This window comes from Pan troglodytes, chromosome 7 (assembly GCF_028858775.2).
Source record: "Pan troglodytes isolate AG18354 chromosome 7, NHGRI_mPanTro3-v2.0_pri, whole genome shotgun sequence".
Classification (NCBI taxonomy): Eukaryota; Metazoa; Chordata; class Mammalia; order Primates; family Hominidae; genus Pan; species Pan troglodytes.
This window is the reverse complement of record NC_072405.2, coordinates 8,362,028-8,368,132: the sequence shown is the minus strand read 5'-3', so window position 1 is coordinate 8,368,132 and position 6,105 is coordinate 8,362,028. Positions and strand designations below refer to the sequence as shown.

At 49.7% G+C, this 6,105-nt stretch overlaps 1 protein-coding gene across 27 annotated transcripts in view; it reads right to left on the bottom strand.

The window, feature by feature from the left end:
- The window catches only part of DLGAP2 (DLG associated protein 2), a 1,020,080-nt gene that overhangs the window by 265,540 nt on the left and 748,435 nt on the right, over window positions 1-6,105 (bottom strand). The gene's annotated exons all lie outside the window — the stretch shown is intronic.

The window sequence follows — 6,105 nt, the reverse complement described above, 5'->3', positions numbered from 1 at the left end:
CAGTGGAGGATTATTTCACAATGACAGGCTCAATTCTTAGGCTTATGTAGTTCCATGTATCAAAGGAAGCATGGTGTGGACAGAAGCCCGGGGCTGCGGAACCGAGTCCAGCCACATGCCAGCGTCCTTCCTGCTCACGCTGCACATGTTCTTGACACGGGGTGGGTGTTCTCATGGTCCCTCTGTCAATTCCAGGAAGTGAAAATGTTTACTGACTTCATTCCATTACATAAAAACACCCGAGGTCCCGAACCTCTGTGAGTACTTTTTGCCCTGTGGGAGGCTGAGGTGGGTGGATCACTTGAGATCGGGAGTTTGAGACCAGCCTGACCAACATGGTGAAACCCTGTCTCTACTAAAAACACAAAAATTAGCCGGGCGTGGTGGTGCGCACCTGCAATTCCCGCTACTCGGGAGGCTAACACAGGATAATTGCTTGAACCTGGGAGGCAGAGGTTGCAGTGAGCCAAGATTGTGCCACTGCACTCCAGCCTGGGTGACAGAACAAGACTCCATCTCAAAAAAAAAAAAAAATGAAAACAACAGAATTTAAAATGCCAGAGAGGGGTGCTGGATGATCCTGACAGCTGTGTGAGTGCTCTAGGCCTGCTCCCATTTCCTACATATGTGCAATTAATCAATTTTATAAACAATACATGCTTGGTATTGCAGTTAATTTGAAGAAGAAATGAGCCCAAGCCCATTTAAAGTTTTCCTGACAGTGACAAACAAGCGTGCATGGAATAGAACATCTTTCAAGCATTCCTCAGTTGCAATATTAATTATGGATAATGAATATCATGACAAGTGACAACCTCTGAACGCGGCGCTTAAAATATTAACATGCTCAGCAGAATAGGGTGACCCCTGGGGCCTATGCATGTAAACCAGCTGGCTGTCCCTCCTGTCTGGGACGCATGCTGTTCATGTAGGGTGACCCCAGGGTCTATGCACGTAAACCAGCTGGCTGTCACTCCTGTCTGGGACGCACGCTGGTCTGTAGGGTGACCCCTTGGGTAGCTGCATGTAAACCACCTGGCTGTCACTCCTGTCTGGGACGCATGCTGGTCTGTAGGGTGACCCCTCGGGTAGATGCATGTAAACCACCTGGTTGTCACTCCTGTCTGGGACACACACTGGTCTTGCACATTCGTGGGAAAGATGCTGAGTGGCCAGAGGCCCTAGCACAGCCTACAGAGCCCCATATCATGGGGACGCCCGACCCTGCTCTCTGTCCTGGGACGCCTTGTGCGGCTGCCTTCTCCCACTCCTGTTTTCTTGTCTGGATGCAGAGAAAACTCCCTGTGTTCTCTCAAAGCCGACACATCCTAGGTGGGTCCTGAAGGCTGTGTGCAAACCCTGTCTTCCCCAGGGAAGGCTGCTCTGAGCCCTGTCCTGCAACCTGAAGCCCCACGCAGGTCTGTGCTGCTGGACGCTCAGAGATTGTTTTGAGTTTGATAAAAAATCATAGACACATTTACACACCACTTTGCAGAAATTTGTAGGGTTTCATGAACTCCCTGAAGTCTGAACCATTATTCATGATGCCAGGTAACAATGCCTGTCTACATATGTCAGGGTGAACCATAGGAAGATGGCATTTGTGAAGGTCAAAAACAGTGAAGTATCAGTCATCTCATCTGACTCAACACAATAAAAGGCCAGGTATGATACATGTTAGAATAACTTCTACCTGAAGGCATAAAACACAGTAAAAGGTTTTATCCTTACTGTGGGGAAGGTGCTCAGTTCTTCAGAATACTAAACTAACTTCAATGACCAGATTTCTAAAAACTCAAAAATTTTGTGTTTCCAAACATGCTGCAGGAAGGCAACATAGAAGATCTTATTAAGATCAGACAACAGAGGCTGGGTGTGGTGGCTCATGCCTGTAATCCCAGCACTTTGGGAGGCCGAGGCGGGCGGATCACGAGGTCAGGAGATCAAGACCATCCTGGCCAACATGGCGAAACCCCGTCTCTACTAAAAACACATACAAAAAATTATATACATATATATATATAATTATATATACACACATATAAAAAATTATATATATATATACATGATCAGAGAACAGAGACAATTGACAGGAGTTTAGCTTTCATAATTTCCCTGCATCATAGTTTAAAGGAATTTCATGAGCTGCAGAAATGTGCATGCCCTTGAAAATAGAATTAACAAAGAAAATGACAAGTAGTGAGTTCCGTGACTCTGCAGACAACAGCTCTTTGTTGCCATCACTGAGGCATCCTGGAGGGAGGAAGGGCAACCTTCTGGGGGAGGGGGTGGGACGGGGGAGGTGTGTGGGGCTACAATATTTGGCTTTCATGAAGGAAGTTATGCTTTGCATTAGAGGGAAGAGAAATATGGCAATTAACATAGTGAGGAAAAATTGCCTGTAAGAAAGATACCATTTTTAGTAAATACCAGATATCAGTTTATTTCAAAATGAAGCTGGTTTGCGAAGAACCATCTGTCTTATCAGAATTAAAGTTTCAACTTGCTGCCATCAGCTTGTCCTATTAGTATTCAAAGTAGATTTCTGGGCTACTAGTTAAGGATACAAACCTATGTTTCTAGGAGACCGAGTATAGATAAATATGCTGGAATACATTTCTCAGTAAATTTCTTACGGTATACACAGCCTCCAGGAAAACTCAGAGTTTCATTTTAGAGCAGGAGCAATGAAGAAATCTAGTGGAGACGTTTGTTTTCTCTCTGCAACTATTTCTGTGGTTGCCAGCCATCGAACACGTCGATGAATTATGACTATAACTTGAGAACAACCCCTTGGAGTTAGATCTTGTAAAAATGTATATAAGCAAAACCAATAAAATGGGATGAAAACGAATACACAAAAGGCCTACTCCAATATATTTCATCTGCTTGAATATAGGATACACTGAAAAATCTTGCAACTCCAATAAAATAGGAGTCTTTTATCAAATCACTAGGGGCACGGAGGGAACAAAGATGACCGCATTGAAATGAAGCCCTGTGATCTGCAGGCCCAGAGCCACGCAGCCCTCTGAACTCGGGAAAGGCTAATTGCAGGCCTGGGCGCCAGCGCTCATTAACGTGCTGTGATGCATTGTCACTGAGAGACCACTCGGGGCCGGAGTGCAGGCACCGGGCTCATCGGCATCACAGAGCTCCCTGGCAAAACCGATTTCACCAGTGCACAGCCTGCTGACGTCCAACGACCAGAGTGCAGGCACCCAGGCTCACAGCATCATAGAGCTCCCTGGCAAAACCGATTTCACCGGCGCACAGCCTGGCACAGCCTGCTGACGTCTAACGACCAGAGTACAGGCACCCTGGCTCATGGCATCACAGAGCTCCCTGGCAAAACCGATTTCACCAGCGCACAGCCTGGCACAGCCTGCTGATGTCTAACGACCAGAGTACAGGCACCCGGGCTCACGGCATCACAGAGCTCCCTCGCAAAACCGATTTCAGCAGTGCACAGCCTGGCACAGCCTGCTGACGTCCAACGACCAGAGTGCAGGTACCCGGACTCAGAGCATCACAGAGCTCCCTGGCAAAACCAATTTCACCAGTGCACAGCCTGGCACAGCCTGCTGACCTCCAACGACCAGAGGGCAGCCACCCGGGCTCACGGCATCACAGAGCTCCCTCGCAAAACCGATTTCACCAGCGCACAGCCTGGCACAGCCTGCTGACGTCCAACGACCGGGGCCTTCAGCGTTTGCTGGTTACCAGTCACATAAAGATCCTAGACAACTCTTCAACAATCGGTCTCATTTTATTTTTCTAATGATGCAATTTGTGTTTCTCTGGTGACGCTTTTTCATTAATTAAATTGCTTAGTTTGCTGCAAAAAGGTGATGCTTCTGATAATAATTTTTACAAACCAGTTTTTACTATGAAATGGGCCTTTTCTGGGACCACATTATCACAGTCCTTGGATTATGATTCAGCAGATTCTTGATCCGCTGTGTACAAGCAGCAAAGGAGACACCAAAGTCAATTTTGAATCATTATGTGATTGCCTTGAAAATGCTTTGATGTTTAGACACATGGCACCATTAGTGAGGAAGACGACAGAATTTCGGTCATATTTAAAGGGCGTGATGAATACGTACAGGGTGGCAGCCTGGGAGAAGCGTGTGTGTAGAAACATTCCGTAACCCACAATGCTGCCAATGAGGAAGGCAGCGTGCAGCACACTCGGTGTTTGGCAGAGAGACTAGGGCGTTCTGTTTGCAAAATGCTGCAGAATCCGCAGCTTTCTTAGGAAAGAGGTGGCTCAAAAACCGGCATGAACTCACTCCTGAGTTCAACGCGGCATGGGAGTCAAGCTTTGATCCATCAAAAGCTGCTGGGAGGGACCCAGGAGTTGGCCAACAACAGATTCCTCAGAATCCAATCAGCGAGCGGCCATCGGGCTGGTGTGCATCATGGGGCATCAGGTCTTTTTAAGACAAGATGATGTGTAATGGGTCTGACCACATGCTGGGGGCCTCGGATCCAGCCTCTCAGTCATGTTGATTGATTTCGTGCTGGGCGGAGGCCAAGACAGTGAACAAGACAGACCGACGGCCTGCTCTCCTGGAGTCTGTGGTCTGCCTGGAACGCTGCAGCTTTGCTGACGGGAGGAGGTGGTGCCTTCCGCACACTCACTCAGCGGCATGATGCAGCTGGGGTGAGGGTCAGGAAGTGCCTCTGGAGGATGCGACCCTTAATTAATATATAAATGGGGGGCGTGCCCCTGGCAGTGGGACCGGCCCTGGGCTGAGACAGCAGGACAAGCTCAAAGATGAGGTGCGCTCCGCCTCCACCGAGGCTGCAAGGAAAAGCAAAAGGTCCTGGCAAGCCTCTGTGTGTCAGGCGGCCTGACTTCCTCCTCTCAGCCCTGCTCAGGCGAGAAGGACACGGGCAAAGCTGTCTAGGCTCAGGCCTGAATGTTGACATCTTCCTTTCAGCTCTCTCCCCGACAGCCGAGTCCTGACAGACCAGGGTCCGCCTGGGACCCCGAGGGGCAGGGGGACTCATGTGGACTCCAGTCTGCAGCGGCCTTGGCCCCATCATCGGGAAACCCCACCTGCAGGCAGGCAGCTCCACCGGGGCCCTGCCCCAGCGCATGAGAATCAGTGCCTGAGATGGGCGGGACCCACCTGCACCTGCACCTGACTGGGCGTCCACGTGGAGCGCCATGACCTTGAGCACTCACTGACTTGAGGCATCTCCCTCTGGGCTTTGGACGGGCTCTCAGACCAGCCGCTCACAGGGTTGCCATGAGCCCATTGCATTGCTCAAACCACCCCTCACGGCAGCCAAGGAGCTGAGGATGTGTCTGGAACCTTCCTTGCATCCGGTATCCCCCCCTCCCCAGACCCCCAAGATGTAGCTGACAGTGCTCACGGGTGGCTGTGCCTTACCATGGGTGAATGTGTGGAAACTGTGGGCCCGATGGGCGGAGAAGCTCAGAGGTGGCTGTTCTTCCTGTCCTGGCCATCAGGTCATCCTGTCTGCATGACGGGAGGGTGGGCCACAGGACCACCAAAGGCCCTAAGCTTCCATCATCCTGATGGGGTATCGAAGGTCTGAGTGCTCAGTGGGGGTCTCTGGGCCACTGACTTTATTCCTTTTCTACCTGCCTGTTCTGTGACTAGGATGCTGCTCATGACCTTGAACCACAAAACAGATATCTCAGCCCTCAAGCTGAACTCCCTTAGAGAAAAAATGAAGTCAAAAATGTCCTTTGAGTTTTTGGAAATATCCAGCCCCTGGAATGGAGCTCGGAAATGTAAAGGGATCTTAATGGAGGTGAATCTTGGCATTCCTTGCAATGAACACTCACATTGGTCGATCTCAACCCACCCAGGAGGAAGCAGTGTTTTCTGCTCCTCTCCTCCAGGGGTGGGTTTCTGGTTCGAATCACCACTACAGTTGCTGTGCCAGAAAGACCTGCCCTCCCCTCTGTGAAGTTGCCAGCAGGAACACCCTTGCCCTCAAACTCACGCAGGGACGGTAGGTTCAGTGTAGAGAAAAGATAAAAAAAAAAACCTTACAGAGGAAGAAAAACCTCACTGTGTTCAGATTGCCATGGATGCTACTGTTCAGCAGCTGGGAAAGCTG